The following is a 22,655-nucleotide window of genomic DNA, read 5'->3' on the forward strand; positions in this document are numbered from 1 at the left end:
CGGGAGGATGTTGGCCTCCCTTTTGAACAACAATATACTTTTATGCGGGAGGGGTTTTTGCCTCCCAAGTTTGTAATAATAATACTTATGCACTCATATACCCTACTTTTGTAATAACTTAACACCCTTTCTATATTTTGATGAATGTAAATTAAGTTATTGTAATTCGCTTCCGCTTATTCGTTCCTTCGATGTGTTGTAATATATGCGTGACGGGTGAAACGCTCTTGGGCAAGGAAAAGGATACAGATACCGAACTTGTCGAGTGATTATGTGCATCTACAGGGTTGTCCAAAGTCTGTTGGACAAGGACAACTATAGGTGGGCCTAATGACTTGGGAGGTTCCGTCACACTTAGGCACCTTTTGCTCGGATTTGTCTTATGGTAAAGACTTAGCACCCTTAGGGTGATGTCGCACACTTATTGTGCATATCCGGCTGCACCCTTAAGCAGCTTTTGCTCGGATTTGTCGCACGTGAGGGTAGTCTAGGCTGCCTCTTACGGTGACTATTTATACATCGAATGTCGAAGACCGTCGATGCGGCCTTTTTCGACACTCATGACCATGATGCTTGTTGGAGTTTTTGCGGGGACTTTTTGGCGGTATATTACATGGCTCCGCCTCGTTAAAAATCTCGCCCTCTGGGAGGAAAAGAGTGCAGTCCTGAATGACATTGTTTGAGGAATTACAAAGGCGCTTGGGCCTTGGATCTAAAATAATTTTTTTTGGAGGTTATCGATGTTCCATGAGTGCTCTAAGTCTTCGCCAGATAAAGTTGTTAGCCTGTAAGCACTTGGCGATGCCTTCATCTTGACTATGTACAGCCCTTCCCACTTCGGCTCTAGCTTGCCCCGGGACTCTGTCCTGGTGGTCCTCATGAGTACTAGGTCCCCTTTGTTGAATTCTCTTGGGATGACATTGTTGTCATGCCATGCCTTAGTCTGGACCTGATACTTGTTTAGGGCCAGCAGGGCGAGGACACGGTCTCCGTCAATGAGATCTTTGGAGGTTGGTTCGTCGACGTCGGGGACGGCTGATTGGTTTGTTCGGGGGGACCCGTGCTTTAACTCTTGCGGTGTCATTGCTTCAGATCCATACATAAGGCAGAAGGGTGTGAACCCGGTTACTCGGCATTCTGTCGTATTCAACGCCCATATGACTTCGGGTAATTGGTAAGCCCGTTAGCCCTTTTTGTCGTCAAGGAGCCTTTTCTTAATGGCGCTAAAAATCTTGTTGTTGGCACGTTCGACGACACCGTTGGATTGTGGGTGGTAGACGAAGGCGAAGACTGGCTTGGTGCCGATGGAACTGTAGAATTCCTAGAAGTCCTGGCTGTCGAACTATTTGCCGTTGTCGACTGTTAGCTTGGACAGGACTCCGAACCAGCAGACAATGTTTTGCCGGAAGAATTATTGGGCGGTCTTCGCTGTTATCGTGGAGACTGCTCTGTCTTTGATCCACTTCGTAAAATATTCGACGACGACGAAGGTGAACTTTAGGTTCCCTTAAGCCGTAGGCAGTGACCCGACGATGTCCAGCCCCCAACGCTGAAGTGGCCAGGTGTGGGCGATGAGCTTGGTGAATTGCGAAGGGTTGCCTGAGAGAGGAGAGAATTGTTGGCATGCTTCGCATGACCTGGTGAATCGGTTGGCCGTGCAAATTATCGCGGGCCAGTAAAATCCCTGATGAATCGCCTTGGCTGCGAGGGCCCTGGGTCCCGAGTGTGACCCGCAGGTTCTGCCGTGGACTTCGTGAAAGATCTCTAGGCCTTCGGTTTCGGTTATGCATTTCAGCATAGGCTGGCTGATGCCCTTTTTGTAAAGCTGACCCTCAACAATTTCAAAATCCCTGCTCCTGTGTTTTAATTGTTTGGCCTCATTGCGATCGGTTAGATGGTAATGGCCCTGGAGGTATAGTGTTATTGGGGCCTGCCAGTCTTTGGCCATTATGAGGTTGACGATTTGGTGGCCCTCTGTGTCTTGAGTTATTTGCAAGCCTTCGGGGTTACAGATAGCTGGTGTGCCGATGACGTGGTAGAACAAGTCAGAGGACAGGGCCTCACCCTTGGCTGCTGCCTTGGCCAACACATCGACCTCTTCGTTCTTGTTGCGCTCGACATGCTGTAGGGTGAAACCCTTGAATTGTTTTTCGAGGCCACGGACGGCGGTGAGGTTTTGCATCAGCACATGCTCCTTTGCTGAGTACTCCTTTTCGATCTGGCCAGCGACGACTGTGGAGTCTGTTCTGATGATGCATGTGGTGACGACGAGGGCCTGTAGTTTGTGAAGTCCCAGGATGACGACTTCGTATTCTGCTATGTTGTTAGTGCACCTGTCGGACTCTAGAGCAAAGCTGAGGCGCGCGGCGTATCTGTACTCGACACCGGCGGGTGATGTGATAATCGCCACGGCGCCTGCCCCCGCATGGCACCATACGCCATCACAGTGGATGGTCCAAACTTTTTCTGAGTGTTATTGCTATGGCCCCACGGGTCCTGTCCAGTCGATGATGAAGTCCGCCAAGACTTGCGACTTGATTACCGTTCTGGGCTCAAAGATGATGTGGTACCCGGACAGTTCAGCTACCCATTTTGCAATTCTGGCGGACGCCTCCGGGTTCCTGAACAATTCTCTTAGACCCCTATCCGAAGTGACTCATACTTTGAACGTCTCGAAATAGTGTCATAGCTTGCACGAAGCCATGACCACTACGTATGAAATTTTCTCGAGTTCGATCATGTTGCACTTGGAAGCCGTGAGGACTTTGGAGACGTAGTACACTTGGCATTGCTGGTTTTTGCCATCTCTGTCCTGCTCTTGGACTAAAGTTGCGCTGACTGCGTAGTGTGAAGCCGCAATGTAGAGAAGCAGCGAAAGCGAAGGGTCAGGACTTATTAGAGTTGCTAAGTCGGACGGGTGTTGTTTGAGCGACTCGAAGGCCGCTGCCTACTATGGCCCCCAAATGAAGTCTTTCACACCAAAACGCGTTTTGAGGAAGGGTAGGCTTTGCTCAGTGGACTTAGAGATGAATCTGTTCAGGGCCGCTAGTCTTCCTGTCAGTCGCTGGACGTCTTTGGTGGACTGCGGGGGTGCCATATTGATGATTGCTTGGATCTTGGTTGGGTTGGCCTCGATCCCTCGGTGCGATACTAGGTAACCAAGTATCTTCCCCTGGCGTACCCCGAAGACACACTTCTCAGGGTTGAGCCAGAGTCGTGTGTCTCACATGTTGGCGAATGTCTCTGCGAGGTCGGCCAGGTGGTCCTCTTTGCTTTTGCTTGCAACGGCAATGTCGTCGACGTAAATGAAGATGTTGTGGCCTACTTGGTTTTCAAGGACCTTCTTAGTGAGGCGAAAAAAGGTTGAGCCGACGTTCTTGAGCCCCTCAGGCATCCGTACGAAGCAGTATGTGCTGAAGGGTGTGATGAAGCTTGTGCTTGCCTTGTCCTCCTCTTTCATGTAAATCTGGTGATAGCCCAAGAAGCAATCTAGGAGGGACATGACTTCGCAGCCTGCTGCACTGTCGCCATTTTTGTCAATTCGTGGCAGAGGGAAATTGTCCTTGGGGCAGGCCTTATTGAGGCTTGTGAAGTCGATGCACATACGCCATTTGCCGCTCTTTTTCTGCACCATGACCACGTTGGCGAGCCATGTTGGATAAGCGATTGGCTCGATGAATCTGGCTTCCAACAAGCGATGCACTTCGGCCTTGGCTGCCTCCATTTTCTCGTCGGACATTTTCCGCATCCGCTGCTTTTTTGAGCACATGAGGGGTCAATGCCCAGGCTATGCTCGATGATGGAATGGCTGATCCCGACCAGATCGAGGGCGGACCAGGCGAAAACATCCTCTGCTGTGAGGCATCCTATATTTCGTCCCGTAGAGGGGTACTGCCTTCGCGCTCTGTTGTGAGGCAGTGTACGTTTCGTTGCCCTGGGACGAAGACTCATTCGATGTTGCGCGCTATCTGCTAGTCGCCGTAGACAGTGATCATGCCCTGTGGGCCTGGGATTTTCTTACACAAGTAGAGCCCATTAATGGCCGCCTCAAATTTGTTGATTGAGCCACGCCCCATTATGGCATTGTATGGGTAGACCATATCGACGATGTCGAATGTGACCTGCTCACTCCACGCGCTGGGTGCTACACCAAATGACTAGGGGAGCTCTATCTTGCCGACAGGGAAAGTGCCCTTGCCGCTGAATCCATAGAGGGGATTATCTGCAGGCTTGAGGAGGCTGTGGCTGATTCCCAAATGATCGAAGGCGTGTAGAAAAATGATATCAGCCTTACTGCCGTTGTCGACAAGCACCTTATGTAGATCCCAGCCTGCTACTCGCAGTTTATCACCATGGCGTCTGCGTGTGGAGCGCTGCGCAAGTCAATGTCCCTGGCATCGAAAGTGAGCGGTACGTGGGACCATTTTGTTTGCACCACTGGGCCAGTGAGAGCGACATGGTTCACACTTTGATAGTGGTCTCTTTTCTGCCGCTTTGTGTCGAAGTCCACGCTGGATCCCCCAATGATCATGTGGATGACTCCGCGATATGGTGGCTCAGCGAAGTATTCTTGTTTGGGTGCTTGTGGTGGGTGGTTGTGGTGCGGAGGGTTTGGGTGATGCGGAGGCGGTGGTGGTAGAACCTGCACCTCTCGATGGTGCTAGTAAACGTGGTTGGGTGGATGCTGATTTGTTCGTTGTGGTAGGGTTGTTGGTGATGGTAAGTGTGCGCGACGACCCGCTGGTTGTTGGCTGGTTGAGCTCTGGACATTCTGTCCTTGGTTGCCTTAGTCTCCGGACAGTCCCTTGTTGGATGCGCGTAGTCTTCGCCGTGAAACAAGAAATAGAACCTTCGCGGCTGTTGTGTCCGTCCTAGGCCTCTTCCTCTTGCGTCGTTGCTGCGGCCTTGGGGGGTATTCCTGACGACGGGTGGGCTCTCCGGCTGGGTGCTGATTGGCTATGGTGTGCACCTGCTGATGATTTCGATTGTCCCTGTCGGAGTCTAGCTGCGCCGATCTAGTCCAGGTTCTGCTGGACTGCGGAGGGTCCTTGTGCTTCCTCTGAGATTCAACCTTGCGTTGATGGAGCTCCTCAGACCTGGCATACTTATCAAATAGTTGGTATAGCTCCTGTAGGTTTTTGGGTGGATCCCTGATGCAATGATTGTATAGGACGCCTGCCCGAAGACCACTGATGGCATACTGGATCGCTATGTGGTCGCCAACTGATGGCAGTTGCGATTTGAGCGTCAGGAATTTCCTGTAGTATTCGCGAAGGGTTTCCTTTTCTCGCTGCTTGCATAGGGATAGCTCGGCCAAGGCGGCTGTGTCGGGTCGGTCCCCTTGGAAGTTGAGCAGGAATTTGTCGCGAAGGCCTTTCCAGGACTCGATGGACAGTGGCAGTAGCCTGGTGTACCAAGTCAAGGCAGAGCCCTCGAGGGCAATGATGAAGGACTTGGCCATAGTGGCATCGTCCCCTCTGGACGATGCGACAACTACCTGGTAGCTCATGATGTACTGAGTCGGGTCAGTGCTGCCATTGTATTTGGGGTAGGTGCTGGCCCTTAAGTTGGCAGGCCAGGGTGACGCTTGGAGCTGTGGAGCTAGAGGACTTTGCTCGTCAAGATAGTTGATCCCCTGGAAAGCGGCAGCTGGTGGAATGAAAGGGCCACACTGTGACTAGAATGGGTCTTCGGCTTGAATGTGTTGGTGGAGAGTTACTGGCGGTGCGAGGGGTCCGCGTTGCAGGTTGTATAAGCCTTCACCTTGAATGAGCGTGATCTCTTGCTCTAGCTCCCGAGCTCTCTGCTCCTCATCTTGTATCATCTGGCGCACTTTGGCTTGCATGGTGATTCGTTGGTGCTTGGCTTCGAGGATTTCCTTCTGCTTCTGCAGGTGATTGTTTTTGATGCGTAAAGCTCGTAGCTTTAGCTGGTCTTTGGCTGAGATGCCGATGACTTCTCCGTCCTCTATGAAGTCTTCGCCCTCTGGCGGAGCGAAGCCTGGTGGTGGTGCTTGGGGTGCACCCTCGGAACTGCAGGTGCACATAGTGCCGTCGGGGGTGGGGTGATCCTGGCGCTGTCTCTTGCTGTTGACAGCGTCATCTTCAAAGGCCTCTTGGGGGGTGGTGTCCGCGAGGGCTTTGCCTTTCTTCTCCGCCAGGAGTGCTGCCTTCGCCGCGTCATCAATGGATGCGGCGGCCTTGGACGTTGGTCTCTTGGGGGCCATCGCGGGTTGTTTGTCGTCGCACGAACGGTGGGCGGCAAATGTAGGAACCTACTCTACAAGACAGGTTGATCCAACAGGAAATTAGGGGGAGAGTTTGCAAAGCTTAACATGGGATGCCAAAAGCCTCGTTGATCTCCCTGTGCCTGGGCACAGTACGAGGGTATTTATAGGTACTCGACGGGCCGCTTATCCCTGTCAAAGACATTTATACCCTCGAGTACCTGGTTTATCCCTAGAATATTCCCACGAGGGGAGGTTACAGACAGTCATTACGGTAAACTTTATTACAGACACGGCCCTAATCACACATGTCCACGCGGGGCCCAACTCTGTGGGCCGAACCGCACATGGGCCTCTCTTGGTGGTGAGGGAGTGGGAGGTCCCATAGACTTCGGCGGGGCCTTCGTCTTGTCTCGTGTGAGCGAAGGGGGTCGAATAGGCCTCCATCCGGTTAGCTCCCTTGGCCTGTCTTGGCGGGTTCTGTGGATCTAGCCTTCGCCAGCGCAAGGCGAGGACGAAGTCGTCGAGCGAAGGGTGGCATGTTCGCCTTTGTCCCAACACTCATAATTAGTATTCAAACATCGCAAACTCTCAAACATCACGAACTAAACTTTAGTCAGAATAACCAAACACTCTTAATATGTTCAAAACATAAGACGTAAAAAATTAGGAGATACCACTACTAGACACAACTGCTTTACTGAGTGCTTCGGGCACTCGACAAAGCCTGGAAAACACTCGTTGAACTCTTTGCCAAGTGTGACTCTCCGCAAAGAAGTTTCGGCGAACTATACATCAGCAATGGCTTCTTTGCCGAGTACGTTTTGTCGGGCACTCGACAAAGGCTTTGCCGAGTGCCACCTGGTACTCGGCAAAGAAAAGTCGTCATCATAGCGCTAAGTGACGATGACAGAGCCTCTGCCGAGTGCCCTCCCTGACACTCGGCAAAAGCTCCTTCTTTGCTGAGTGTCTGCTAGTCTAGCGCTCGACAAAGTAGACCCCGTGGGCCCCTTTGCCAGTCCCTTTGTCGAGTGCTCCAAGAGGCACTAGGCAAAAGCTCTCTCTTTGTCGAGTGCCAGCTAGACTAGCTCTTAGCAACAGGAGCACCAGTGGTCCACTTTGCTAGTCTCTTTGCCGAGTGCGTTAGGAGGCACTCAGCAAAGGTTGCTTCTTTGCCGAGTGTCTTCGGCCACATTAGTCGGCGAAGAAGCTTTATCAGTTGCCATGTGTGCCTTCTTTGTCGAGTGCTATGGTCATGGCACTCGACAAAGCACCTCTTTGCCGAGTGTAACACTCGACAAAGTGACCAGAATACCCCTTTTTATTTATTTTTTCTGTTCCATCCAAACAAACAAAACATATATCACATAATAATCACATATACATTGTAGAGTTCACAGAATCATCACATACAACAAACACACGACATAGTTCACAAAGATCACATGATTCTTCACAGAGATCACAAAGTCACAAATATCACAAAATAGTTCACAACAATAACAGGTACTCACATAAATGAGTCCACAAACATACAATATATGTCATAAACATGTCTCGCAACTAAGTTTAGAAGAACATTAGCAAGGTAGACGGCTAGATTGGTTCGGCGATGGGTTGGGCGATACATAAGGGTTGTTTGATGCCGCATATTGTCCCTGCACAGAGACAATATTGCATTTGTGAGACCAGATGAATATATATCATGCAGACTATAATTTTGATACTCACATGAGTATGGAACTGAGCAGGGTTAGCTGCAGGGAACAATGGAGGTGGAGGAGCAAACCGGATGCCGCGCCAAGGCTTTGCATGTACTGAAACATCTCTGCCATCTTCTTATCCATCTCCTCACATTGCCTCCTTGTATCCAGCCTCGTGTATGAAGAAATCCTGCAAACAAACACGATGTATCCATACATTATTTCAAGATTGTGCAACAAATGTGACATATTAAACAATATAGTGCGAGGAAGACTTACCCACAGCTCTTGCTTCACCCGCTCCGCCTTGTTGTTGAATTCCTTGCCGTCCCGATCTACTTCATCGTGGGAGACGATGTAGTGGTCGAAGGTGTAGGCTGGGCCCGTCATTCCGGCGTACTCAACAAGTCCAAGGAAGTGTTCCCTGCACTAAAGGTCGACAATGTCATTGGGTTTGCAGTCGTGACCCCTGCATTCTCCACAACCTTCCAAGACCTATCCAACTGATAAAGAAAAAGTATTAGTTTTAATTATGAGATTGTCTTCGTAGCTCGGTCATACTGAGAGCACCTAGAGGGGGGTGAATAGGTGATCAAGCAAAAAAAATACTAAACAACACAAACTTGGTTTATGAAATATTAGTGAAGTCAAAACAAAGATGCTATGACTAGAGAGGGAGACAACTTCTTCACTTAATTGCTCTTCACAAGATGAGTATTAACTTAGAGTAATTATAAAGTGAGTAGAAGTAAAGATAATCGCACAAGAGTAAAGACAGTTGACACGACGATTTTTATCCCGTGGTTCAGCTAAGTGGAACACTTGCCTAGTCTATGTCGTGGCATCCCAACGGACGAGGGTTGCCCTCAACCCCTTTCAAGCGATCCAATGATCCACTTGAATACCACGGTTCTCTTTATCTCAAATTTATCCCCTTTGTGAGGAATCTCCACAAGTTGGAGCCTCTCACCCTTACAAGATTGATCACAATGAAACCACAAGAGTAAGGTGGGAATAGCAACACACATAAAAGTGAGAGTCGCAACACTAACACGCACACAAGACGAGAGCGAGCACAAAAAAGCAGCATAGCAGGGAGTTACAACTCAGAAAAGTTCTCAATCTCTAACACAGTGAATCAAATGTGCGAACGTGAGGTCTCGGCATCTTAGAATGTTTAGAAGTTGCTTGGTGTACTGTTCCATGCGCCTAGGAGTTCCTTTTATAGCCCCAAGGCAGCTAGGAGCCATTGGAGCTCCATTTGGTAGGCAATAGTTGCCTTCTATCCGTGGGCGCACTAGAAAGTCCTGTGCCTCACCGAACAGTGAACAGTGCTGATTTCCTTCCTTCTTTGGTGAAGCCGACCGTTGCAGCCAGGGTCCCCTTGCCATACCAGACAGTCCGGTGGCACACTAGATAGTCCGGTGTGGCCTGGTGACCGTTGGCACTGGCCACGCGTCGCCCGTTGATTGCGCGCTGATTTCGCTGCCGACCGTTGGCGCGGGCGCTGCTGGCTCACCGGACAGTCCAGTGAATTTTAGACACACCATCCCCAACAATTCCCAAGAGGAGGGAGTTCGTCGATGCGCCAGCCTGGGCACGAGACACTGTCTGGTGCACACCGGATAGTCCGGTGAACCCGCAGGCTGGTGCAAGTCTGGCTGGGCACTGCCAACCTTCTCCAATCCAATCTCATTTTATTTGACAAGGTTCCTAGCACTTAGAGGAATATGTTAGTACAAAAAACAATTCACTAAGGCTAGAGACATACCTTGATTCTTGATTTGCATCTCTTTAGCACTTTAGCACATATCCACTAAAACAATGTGTTGGGAATCTAATCACCAAAACATTTATAGAAATGGCCCAAGGGCACATTTCCCTTTCACATAAGTCCATACCCCTTCCTCCCAAGCACGGACCAATTCATCAATCAAAGGCTTCATGTACACGCCCATTTTATTCCCCGGGTGTCTAGGAATTATCAACGATACGAATATGTTCTGTCTTTGAAAGCATACGCCGAGGGGGGAGATTGATGGGGATAACGAACACGGGCCATCATGTGTGTTGGGGACTTGTTCTCAAATGCTAAGAGTTAAGAACAAGGCAACATAAAAAATATTAAATATTAAAGTCCTTCATCCTTCAAGACATTATATCCCTTCGGATATAATGAATTTCGGACGAAGGTTGTAAAGGAGAAACCTTCGTAAGCATAATAAATAATAAGGAAGAATTCATATATGAAATACAAAAAAATAATATAAACATTATCATCAACTTATTTTTATTTGCATTTCCATATCCAGAATAACAAATTATAAATGTACCTTCGGCTTGACGAAAAGTAAGAGTACAAGCGTGACGCAAAAAGCAAATGCCAAGTCAGCGTGAACAGTACAAGAGTATTGTTCATCTATTTATATGCAAGGGACACAGCCCATGTACAATTACATCCATGCCCTTTACATTTGCTAATAACTCTATAGTAATTCTTCGAGGTCTAATTTACCTTTTCATCTTTAAGTCAGTTCCCCTTTTCTGCTATCATGCCGAAGCTTTTCTGCTCACAGCTTCGTGATCATCTAGACCTTCGTCATAATCATCTTTCGTCTCGTTCAGGCTTCGTCCTGACTGTGCTCTTGTATACTCATGATCCAATTCCGAAGATACTTGCTCACATATTTCACTTGGAAAACATTGTCAAATCATGTTTTTGAGGACCTTCGGAAGCCGAAGGCCCCCAACAGTAGCCCCTCACAATATTAATTTGCTAGAATGATAAATTCATATTGCGACATGGACGAAGGCCTTAAGCCGAAAGTCCGAAAAAACACCTTCCCTTTGCTAGAATAGCAACAGTCATTCACAAGCGGGACCCTCCAGTTTTCAACGCACTAGGTGTATAAATAAGAGCTCACCACGAGTTTATTTGGCACGCTTTCTTGCCATCTGCCTTTGCTCACTCGACTCTTAGCCCTTGCGCAACAACACTTGCTTGGCTTCTTAAATTTTTAAGCTTCGGTTTCGAGAGCACTTTCTCAGCATTTTCGAAAATGTCTGAAGATAAGAAAGCTGTTGCTGAATCGAAGCTGAGCCTTTCTGAGGAGATGCATCTCGGCTTTCTTCAATCAATAGCAAAGACAAATACAGAGAAGATTACTAGGGAGATTTTAGAGGGTTTATCTGAAGACACTGGTGACAATGACATTTATGATGTGGATAGTGGTGGTGAAGATTCCGAAGATCGACCTTGGCGACCAAGCCATGCGGTTTTTGGGAAATCAAGTATTAAACAAATCCATCTTGTCAATATGAGGGGTAGATATTTTCGGGACTTGTCTATTGTGAGGGCTGACGAAGGAGAGAAAACTTGTCCGACTCCCGAGGAGAATGAAGTCGTAATATTTCGAAGCTTCTTAAAGGCTGGACTTCGGTTTCCCTTGAGCAGCTTTGTCGTGGAAGTTTTGAAGATATTTGAAATCTGCCTTCATCAAATTACTCTTGAAGCCATCATAAGGATGCGCATCTTCGTATGGGCTGTGAAGAGTCAAAGTTTGAAGCCAAATGCCAAAAGTTTCTGCAACATACATGAGCTATTGTATGAGACAAAACCCTGGGGTAAAGAGCAGTATCACAACAATTTTGGCTGCTACAGCTTCGGTGCCCGATCTGGGTCAAGCTGTCCTGTGCCAACCTTTCGAAAGAGGTGGCCCGACGACTGGATGACGGAATGGTTTTATGTGAAGAATGACTTGAAAACACGGGAAGATATTAAAGATATCATTATGCGCCCTATCTGGCAACGCTTCGGCCTCCGGAGGCCGAAGGTGGAAATGGATGAAGCAGCCGAAGAATGCCAGAGAGCCTTCGGCGTGGTTTGCTCTTTTATTGGGACAAGGGATTTGATTCAAGAACACATTGCCTTCAGAGTATGGCCACTTGCAGAAAAGTGGGAAATGCCGAAGGAAACCGTCAAGGAACCTGACGAAGGTGGGCTAGTTAGGCTAAAATACACATTCAAATACGGAGATAAGTTCGTTGAGCCAGATGATGACTAGCTGAAAAGTGTTGAGGCCATAAGTGATGAACTGCTTGGATCATACTCGAAGGCCGAAGACACTGCACTATCAGCGGCCTTCGGAGGCCGAAAGAAGAAAAGACTTAACCGAGTATTTGATGCAATTGGGTTTGTGTACCCTGACTACCGTTACCCAACACGGGGTCAGAAAAGAAAAAATACTGCTTCAGCAAAAGAAGTTGCTTCAGCCGCTCCCAGTGAGCCAGCGCCGGAGAGGAAAAAGATAAAGGTTCTTACTCACCAGCCACGGTATATTGAACCGGCCATAGTGCCTGAATATGTCGGTGAAACCTCTTCGGCCACCAAAGCCAAGGAGCCGACTCCCCTACCGAATGTTGAAGAGCCAATCATAATGCCGGAAATGAAGAAAATAGAAGAACCGAAGGCTACAGAAACAAGGACATATGAAATTTTAAGTCCTTCAGCAAAAATTGAGGCACCAAAAAGCCAAAAGGGTCCAGCAATGACCCCCAAAAGAAAAAGGATGGTTAATGTGCTGGATGTTTTGGAGACGATAAAGTCTTAAAGCACGACTCCGAAGAAAATTGTTGAAACTTCCGAAGTGCATATTGAAGCCTTTGGTGCCGAAGCTTCAAAGCACCAATCTGTGACTGAAGCTGGGCCTTCAGAGCCCACTAAGGTGAAATCCTTGGAAGCCGAAGAAACAGAAACAGCAGAACAAATTTTGGCTAAAAAAACTGGCACTGCCGCCCCCGAAGCATCTTCCGAAGCCTTTGATTATATTTTACGACATGCTTCGGGGAAAAAGTTGACTGAAAAAGAAAAGCAAGAGGCCCAGTTTTACGCCCAAAAACTGAAATATCCAAAGGGGGCGTTGATATTCAACGGCAGTGGAGAAGAAGACTTCTTGTATTGTCTCCCTGACAGCAAGGAGATTTCTGTCTGTCGGGAGATGAGCAAGAGCTTCGGATTCCCAACACTAGAAGACGGGCTCTCGGTGTTGTCGAAAAACGAGCTGGCCAACAGCGTGGCGTACAATAGCTTAAAGGTGCAAAAATGAGGTCTTTGTATTATTTATTGAAACCAAAATTTTTTCACTTGTTTAGACTTATTGAAACCAAACTTTTTGCAGGGCCTCATGCTTAGCAATGCCCTCAGGGCTCAAAAATATGCTGAAGATGAAGGGTGTGTTATGGCCCTGAGCAACCTTCGTTCCGAAGTAATTGAACTAAGGAACGAAGGTCTCGAAAAATATAAAATATTATATTCATTAATAAATAGAATAAAAGAAGACGAAGCTACTTTCAAAGCTCAAGCTGAGGCTTAGAAGCGTGAAATTGAAGATCTTCGAAAACAACTAGCCAGAGCTAAAGAGGAGCGCACACTTGAAGAAACAAAACGAGAAATCAGTGAACAATGGGCAGATCATTTGGAGAAAAACGTTGAAGAGCTTTGTGCATCTAAGAAAAGATGCTATGAAAAATCTATGGAATGTGTTAAGATAATAAAAACCAGCTTCGCCAGCGTTGGCGCATTCTCAAGTGAGGAGAACTTCATAAGGGGTGACCCCGAAGGCCCAATTGGATGGGTCAGCCACGAAGCTAAAGCTTTTGAAGAAATTTTAAATAGTCGAGGAGACATATGCACCTTTTCGGGTGCCAGGGGGATTGCTACCATTTTGGAGAGGAAAGGCTGTGACCATGTAAAATTCTTAGCACAATCCGAAGCCGCCTTATCCTCTGAAGATATAAAAGACCCTTCGGCCGAAGCGAGCTTGGTCGATGGAAAATTTTTCACCGACATCTGGGACAATGGTGGTCAGGAAATGGCCCAAGAAATTATACGAAAAAGCGAGAAAGGCATTCATGACGCTAGGAAAGTAGCAGAGGCTGCTGAAAAAAGTGCGGATCCCGAAGGGCAATTAGGTATTGACTAGTGGTTTTCGGCTCTTTGTTGTAATTTTTGATTTCGGACTTGTTTACGTTTTGTAATAAAGCCGTACTTTCTCCTCCCTCAGAGCCTACCGAGCCATCGACGAACCCCCACGCGAAGGGGGACGACGAAATTATAAAAATGGCCGAAGCCATCATGGATAAAGTTGTTGATCAGCTACTAAACGAAGCTGCAGAAATAGTTCTAAGGGAAGATTAGATGTTATTGTAAAAACACTTAGAATGTAATGTTTGTTGAGAAACATGTGTAATATTTTGTAACTTTGAATGTAATATATTAGCTGTTTATGGTTCTATTCTTTACGATGCATGAAACTTCTTATACATACCGTTTTTGAGTCTTCGGCGAAAAAACACCTTCCCTTCTTTTCATGCTTCGTAAATAATATCCGTGTTCTCATAAAATCAGTAACCAATCCTCGTAAAATCAGTAACCAATAGATCTTTCCATTTCAGAGTTTGACAAAGGTATAACTCTTCAATAACTATTTTTGTGCCCTGGCACTATTTCTTCGAAACAACCTTCAAATGTCAATACTGAGACCCCCTTCTTGCGTCGTTGATGCAATATGATGTATGATGTTATGCTATGCAAATGATGTGATGATGTGATGTTATGCGAAATGATATTTGCCGAAGATCGACGTTTTTTTTCACTGTAAGCCTCCCTTAGGAGCTTCTTCGCCTTTTACTTTCAGCGGAATCAGCGTTTATTTTTCGCTGTAAGCCTCCCTTAGGAGCTTCTTCGCCTTTTACTTTCAGCGGAATCAGCGTTTATTTTTCGCTGTAAGCTCTGCATTCCCTTCGGAACGACTTTTGAGGAGAAAACTTACGTTGCGCTCCCTTAGGAACGACTTTTGAGCAGAAAACTTACGATGTGCTCCCTTAGGAACGACTTTTTGCTGCTTCGAAGAAATTATATTTCGCTCCTTAGAACAAATTTTTGATAATTCGAAGGTCCTTCTTGCCACCATAAATTCTTATGCTTCGACAACTTAAGCCTATGGAGAAGATATATTTTCATTATGGTAAAAAGCGAAACTGTTACAAGAAATTGAAAACGACAAAAAGCTCTTAAGGCTCCCATAATTGTTCCTTATTAAAAAGAAAATAATACTGAATGCGAAAAGCTGCTGTCGGGGTAGGATATTTGTCAGTAAATATGCTTCGACTCTGGCACAGTACTATTGACTGTGCGAGCTTCGGACTCTTCTCTGAAGTCCCGTTGGAGGTGAGTGTGTTGATTCCCTTCTGGCTGCTGGCCTCGTTGCGTTGGTGGTGGAGGTGGAAGTTTTTGCCAAGATGCCTGAGGTTGGCTTGCCGAAGTAACAGAAGCTGCAGGGTGGTTGCCTACATACTCTGGAATGTAAGGCGAATGGTACGAAGCAGTATGCATGACTTGCTTCGGCTGACTCTGTTGTGCTGCAGCTTCTGCTATCTCCTTTTGCTTCTGGATGGTAACATGGCACATCCTGGTGGTGTGGCCCTTGTCCTCACCATAGAATAGACAATAAATTTTCCTGGGCTGATCCCCAAACCTTCCTCCGAAGCCCCTGGCGCCTCTGCCCCTTGGAGCTGGCGGTCGGAAAGAGCTTTGCTGTTGCCCCGAAGCTTGCGAGGAATACTGTGGCCTCTGTTGTTGGCTTCCTCTGTCATCATTCTGAGTAGAGTTGTGAATAATTGACCTGACGTGCCTCGGGTGGATTCTTCCTCCGAAGCCCCTGGTCATTTCAGAGAACCTGTATGCTTCCTCCCTTCTTTGGCGGAAGTCATTGTCAGCTCGAATATACTCATCCATCTTTTGGAGCAGCTTCTCCAAAGTTTGAGGGGGTTTCCTGGCAAAATATTGGGCTGAAGGTCCCGGTCGAAGCCCCTTAATCATGGCCTCAATGACAATTTCATTGGGCACCGTTGGTGCTTGTGCCCTCAGACGCAAGAACCTTCAAACATACGCCTGAAGGTATTCTTCGTGGTCCTGGGTGCACTGGAACAAAGCTTGAGCAGTGACCGGCTTCGTTTGAAATCCTTGGAAAATGGTTATCAGCATGTCCTTCAACTTCTGCCATGAGGTGATTGTTCCTGGCCGAAGAGAGGAGTACCAGGTTTGTGCAACACTCTTGACAGCCATGACGAAAGACTTTGCCATGACTGCAATATTGCCACCATACGAAGATATGGTTGCTTCATAACTCATCAAGAATTGCTTCGGGTCTGAATGTCCGTCGTACATGGGGAGCTGGGGTGGCTTGTAAGATTGGGGCCAAGGTGTAGCCTGCAGTTCTGTTGATAGAGGAGAGGTATCATCAAAAGCAAAATTTCCATGATGGAAATCTTCATACCAGTCGTCCTCGTTGTAGAAGCCCTCCTGATGAAGCTCTCTGTGCGGAGGCCTTCGGTTCTGCTCATCTTGAGCAAGATGACGAACTTCTTCAGAGGCTTCGTCTATCTGCCTTTGCAGGTCAGCTAGACGAGCCATCTTTTCCTTCTTCCGTTGGACCTGCTGATGGATCATCTACAAGTTTTGGATTTCTTGATCCAAGTCGTCCTCCTGTGGCGTTGGACTGGTGGCCTTCCTCTTCTGGTTTCGGGCCTCCCTAAGAGAAAGAGCATCCTGATTGGGATCCAGTGACTGCAGAGCGGCAGCCCCTGTTGCTGAAGCTTTCTTCGGCGGCATGACGAAGGTTGATGCTTGCCGAAGGTGTTCAAAACTCAAAAAATGGAGGTGAGTTCACTGGAGGTGGGCGCCAATGTTGGGGACTTGTTCTCAAATGCTAAGAGTTAAGAACAAGGCAACATAAAAAATATTAAATATTAAAGTCCTTCGTCCTTCAAGACATTATATCCCTTTGGATATAATGAATTCCGGACGAAGGTTGTAAAGGAGAAACCTTCATAAGCATAATAAATAATAAGGAAGAATTCATATATGAAATACAAAAAATAATATAAAAATTATCATCAACTTATTTTTATTTGCATTTCCATATCCAGAATAACAAATTATAAATGTACCTTCGGCTTGACGAAAAGTAAGAGTACAAGCGTGACGCAAAAAGCAAATGCCAAGTCAGCGTGAACAGTACAGGAGTACTGTTCATCTATTTATAGGCAAGGGACACAACCCATGTACAATTACATCCATGCCCTTTACATTTGGTAATAACTCTATAGTAATTCTTCGAGGTCTAATTTGCCTTTTCATCTTTAAGTCGGTTCCCCTTTTCTGCTATCATGCCGAAGCTTTTCTGCGCACAGCTTCATGATCATCTAGACCTTCGTCATAATCATCTTTCGTCTCGTTCAGGCTTCGTCCTGATTGTGCTCTTGTATACTCATGATCCGATTCCGAAGATACCTACTCACATATTTCACTTGGAAAACATTGTCAAATCATGTTTTTGAGGACCTTCGGAAGCCGAAGGCCCCCAACAATGTGTATGGTCCAGCTGTCATTCCATAGAGAGTGAACCGATCAGTGGCCAGCGCAACACGTACATTACGAGCCTCTTCGGCTTTCTCATGGTGAATGGCATGAAAGTGGGTCCATGCTTCACCATTGGATGCATGTACCATCTTGTCAGGATTGTATCGTTTGCTATTTTTGTGCCATGTGATCTATTTTGCGGAATCCTCGGTCATGTATAGACGTTGGATCCTTGGTATAAATGAAAGGTGGCGTAGGATTGTCATAGGGATGTCAAGCTGTCTCTTCTATCCATCACTAGAGGCTACCTCCATGAACCTAGACAATTTACACTTCAGACAGTACTTTGCATCCGTGTATTCTTTCCTAAATAGCACATAGCCCTTCAGACAAGCATGTATATTCTCATACGTCATCTTGAGTACACGAAGGTGTTTATGTGGCTCGTACATGCTCTTCGACAGAACGTGATCCTCCAGAAGCAGACTGCCTATTACTGTCAACAAATCATCGAAGGCGTCTCGACTCATGATGACTTAAACGCTATTATACGCCCAATGACATCCAATTGAGAAATATTTGTCTTGCCGTTAAGGGGTTTCTGTGCCGCATCAAACATGTCGTAGAACGTCTTTGCTGTTGCCCCTGGCTCGTCCTCCGTATGTCTGCTACTCCGGCATCAACATCATAATCCTCAACGCATTGTCTCACCACCTCCTCTCTCATACGATGCACTTCACCATGGAAGATCCACCGAGTACAGTCTGGCGTAAATCCATTCTTCCAAATATGTTCTACCATTGCCTTCTTTGTTTTTCTTTTCCAGTTGGCACTTTTGCTGCACGAACATGGGACTAGATTCACTCCTTTAGCAGCTTCGCCAAATGCCCGTTCCACAAAATCATCTGTCTTTCTAATCCATATACGGTTGACCTGACCCGTCCTTTCGTGGCATGTGTACATCCACTCACGGTCCTCTATCCTCTAACATAGATAACCGAGTATAGTTTAATTCCAAACATGTAATGTATGTACACTACATTCCTACCTTCGAATAGGCGAGGATAGGTCCTAATCCCACCCGCAGTTGCGTAGATGGGGTTAGTTTCCATGCTATACTCCGATCTGAGATAGAATTTCGGTAGCACCTCCCCGCTGTTCTCCGGATACACGTCCTGGTAGGAAGAGTGTATTGTATGGAGAACAACAGGGAAGTGATGCCAAAACTCTGTCTCGGACTGAAGTAGAGCATGGAAACTAACCCCATCTACGCAACCGTGTGCTGTCCAAAAAACGTGGACAATTCGAAACATATATATTTGTAGATATGCAAAGATCTGCATATCTACATCGTATCTCTTTCAAACAGGAGACGCCTAACTGGGTTACGTGATCTACGACCATGATACAGAAATAGAGGTTATACCTAGGGTGACAGTAAAGTCAGGCTAGCGGGGCTGTGGTGGATCAGTGCAGTGGTGACCCCACGCGGTGGAGACAGACTCGCATCGGCTAAGGACACCTCTACAAAAAAACACAAGCCTGTCTACAAATTTTTTTGGTAGCACCACCCCGCACGGGCTATAAAATTCATATCTTTCACTTTTTAACTCTGATTTTAATTGTTCTTAAACCTATGGATTCATTGCGACGTGTAGATTAGTTTTACACAGTTTGTTTTTTGTTTAGCGTAGAATTGGTTATAGAAGGCCACTTGTATCCTTGATCACATTGTTTTGACCTAATAATATTTACTATTATGTTCTCACCACTGCATGCACAGTTAGGTTAAATTGATGGGAACCTAATATGTTACCTAGATTTGTTTACCATATACCTTGTTTACACCTAGGTTGCTTATTATTGGGTAGACTTGCTTATGTTCTACCTAGTTCATGGATTAATGATATATATGAATCATGATCATGTTTTATTACGATTTATAATTGTTGGCTCTATTATTATGCATGCCAAGATCATTTTGTTTAATTGGAATATGGAACGCCAACCAAGAAAACAATGCAACCACGAGGACTATTATGGCTCTATTCTTGGATAATTAATTAGGGAAGCTAGTGCATGAAAATCTTACCCAAAAAGGCAAGCGGGGAGGATTTGCACAAGAATAGTGATGTTCTCGGGCTGATCTGTTTGTGATAGCTTTTCAGACGAGGGATTCCTATACCCCCTCTGTCTGAAACCATAGCGGGTTTTCTCATGCTAGTGGAACTTTATCTGCCTCGTATTGAACCCTGCCTCGCCTCCTTGGAAGTGGTGTATGAGAAGTTGCGATCGCTTGGCAAATGGGTAACACGACTTGTGGGTATAGATGTGCGACTTCTATAGAGTTTAAAACTGATATATTAGTCATGCTCACGGTCATGAGCGGCTTAGGTCTCTCACATGAATAAATTGTGGAATTAAATTGAACCAGACATGCATTGCATTGTGGAAATTTGATTTATGGTCATTTATTTAATTGCTAATAAAATTTTGACTAACTTAATTAAAAGGTAATGCCCAACCTTAGCCATATTCCTTGGTAAGCCTTACACTACACTTGTTCCTACACACTTGTTGAGCGATGACCATAAGGGAGCTCACACTAGCTATAATCATGCTAAGGTCAAGAACAAGTACCGCCAAAGGAAGACTATTCTGATGAGTTCGGTGAGATCTAGGTCGTTGTCTCCCAGTCAGCCACGCCTATGAAGAAGTTATCTTTGTTTAGTATATTTTATTTAATTACTTTATGTAAATACATTTCATATGTAATAAAGACTGTGACATTGGTTTCTATATGTTGAGTCATCATATGTGTGAAACTTGATCCTGACACACATATGAGATGCATCTGGATTTGTCCTTAAATTCGGGTGTGATATTTCCAAGTAGTGCTCTTAGTCCTATATGTGATCCACAAATGCCCGAATGAATATACTTCATCAATTCTTGACCTTCGGTTCTAGATAGACATTTGAGTAGGGTGAGCATACGCCTTCCTTGAAGAATTCCCCTTCTATGACCTTATAAGGTCTTGTTCTAGCATTCATTCTTTTTACCTAAGCTTCATCATCAGTTGGATGGTTCCCTTTAAGAACCAATATGATTTCCATTCTCTAATATTCACTATTTGTTGTTGATATTGTTAGCACAACCCTTTCCATTAAGTCCACTGAAGGTGCCTTTAGGACCTCGAAGAAAACTTCAGGAGGAAGGGGAGCCCCTGAGCCACTAACTTTGCTAGCATGTCAGTGTGCTCATTGTCTGGTCTTGGTATATTCTTCCCAAAGAAGACTTCAAATGACTCTTCCATCCTTCAGACTATGTCAAGGTACTTCTCGAATATTAGGCCTTTTGCTCTGCTACTGTTATCAACATGGCCTATGATTACTTGAGAGCCAGACTTAAGAATTGCCCTCTTGACACCTATAGCCTTTAGATTCCTAAGAGCAAGGAGAAGAGCTTTGTATTCTACAATATTATTAGTGCACTAGAATTCCAGTTTGGCTGCATATGAAGTCTTCATCTTCAAAGGTGAAATGAGAACGACAACTACTCCTACTCTATAGGAACCCTAGGACCCATCATAGGACACTGCCTAGACATCTTTGTCATGTACGACTAAGTCCTCTTGCCAGCTTGGTGTCCAATCAACAATGAAATCACCTAACATTTGGGATTGGATGGACAACCAATGTAGAAAGTTAATAACAAATTCATTGAGTTCTACGGCCCATTTGCCGATCCGGCCTTAGCTTCTCTATTTCTCATGATATCTCTCAATGGTTGAGACGATGGTACAATGATGTCATATGACTAGAAAGAGTGTCGAATCTTTCTGGAAGCCATTAAGACTGCATACAACACCTTCTCCATCTTTGAGTAATTTCTTTTAGATGGCCCAAGCACCACTGAGAGGAAGTGTTGGTCACTTGTTCTCAAATGTTGTATATCTAGAACAAGACAACACAATCATTAAGGATTAAGGATCTTCGTCTTCTGAGGCATTATCTCCACATGGGGATAATACCCATTAGACGAAGATCACGAAAGACAAGCATTCATTATTTAATATATGAAAGGAAATACGAAAGGATAAAGATGAAGACTGGATCTTCATTAATTCATTTATATTCATGTTCCATAAAATATAAATGAATATTCAACAGTATTGATATTACATTGATACCTTTGGCTTGCTCGAAGGCGAGAATGCGAGAGAGTGATTATAATTCAACGTGAACAGTACGGTGTTACTGTTCATCTATTTATAGGGACGGGACGCAGCCCGAGAAAAAGTACATTTATGTCCTCAACTTTACACATGATTGTAATACAAGTTATTAAGGACTAAGTAGTCTTTTCCTCTTTCGGTCATCATCATTATTCATCATCTTCATTGCGAGCTAAAGTTGTCCATCTGGTGATAGCTTCGACGTTTACTCTTATCCTCTTTGGATCTATCTTCATCTTATGTGCCTTCGTCATAAGGGAGAAGCTTGTATCTTGGAGACGAAGTTTCCTGTAATAGCTTATGCTGAAAACAAATGGTTAATTATGTTTTTGAGGACCTTCGGAGGGAGAAGGCCCCTAACAGTAGCCCCTCGTAGTATTGATTTGTTTCTTTGTAACAAATTTAGATTGCGACGTGAATGAAGGCCTTTAGCCGAAGGTCCAAAAAAACACATTCCCTTAACTAGAATAGCGAATTACATTGACCTACAGGACCGCCAAACTGTGAGGCTCTGAACATATAAATAGGAGCCTAAATTGTGAGTATTTTTTGTGCTATTTTAGTTGCTTACATTGCACTCGTCATTTTAACCTTTCTTGGCTCGTCGAGTTCAATTAGATTTTAAGCTTCGGTATTCTAGCAACCATCGACCAAATGGGTGATGAAAAGAAGGTTGTTGATCCAGCGCTGGCCGGATTTTACGAAGCTATGGAGAAAACCAACGCATAGAAGATTGCAAATGAGATGTTGGTTGGAATATCCAAAAACTCCAGCGATAGTGACAATTTCGATGTAGAAAGTGGAAATGAAGATGCCAAAGATCAGCCCTGGAGACCAAGCCATGTTGTCTTCGGAAAATGAACTATTAAACAAGGGCAGATCGATGTAATGAGGGGGAGGTATTTTCGTGATATCTCAATCGTGAAGGCCGAAGGGGAGAATAATGTTCCTCTTCCCAAAGCTGACGAAGTCGTGGTGTACAGAAGCTTTATGAAAGTCGGGCTTCTATTCCCCCTAGACAAATTGTTGGTTGAGGTTCTGAAGACCTTTGAAATTTACCTTCATTAA

This window comes from Zea mays, chromosome 1 (genome assembly GCF_902167145.1).
Source record: "Zea mays cultivar B73 chromosome 1, Zm-B73-REFERENCE-NAM-5.0, whole genome shotgun sequence".
Taxonomy (NCBI): Eukaryota; Viridiplantae; Streptophyta; class Magnoliopsida; order Poales; family Poaceae; genus Zea; species Zea mays.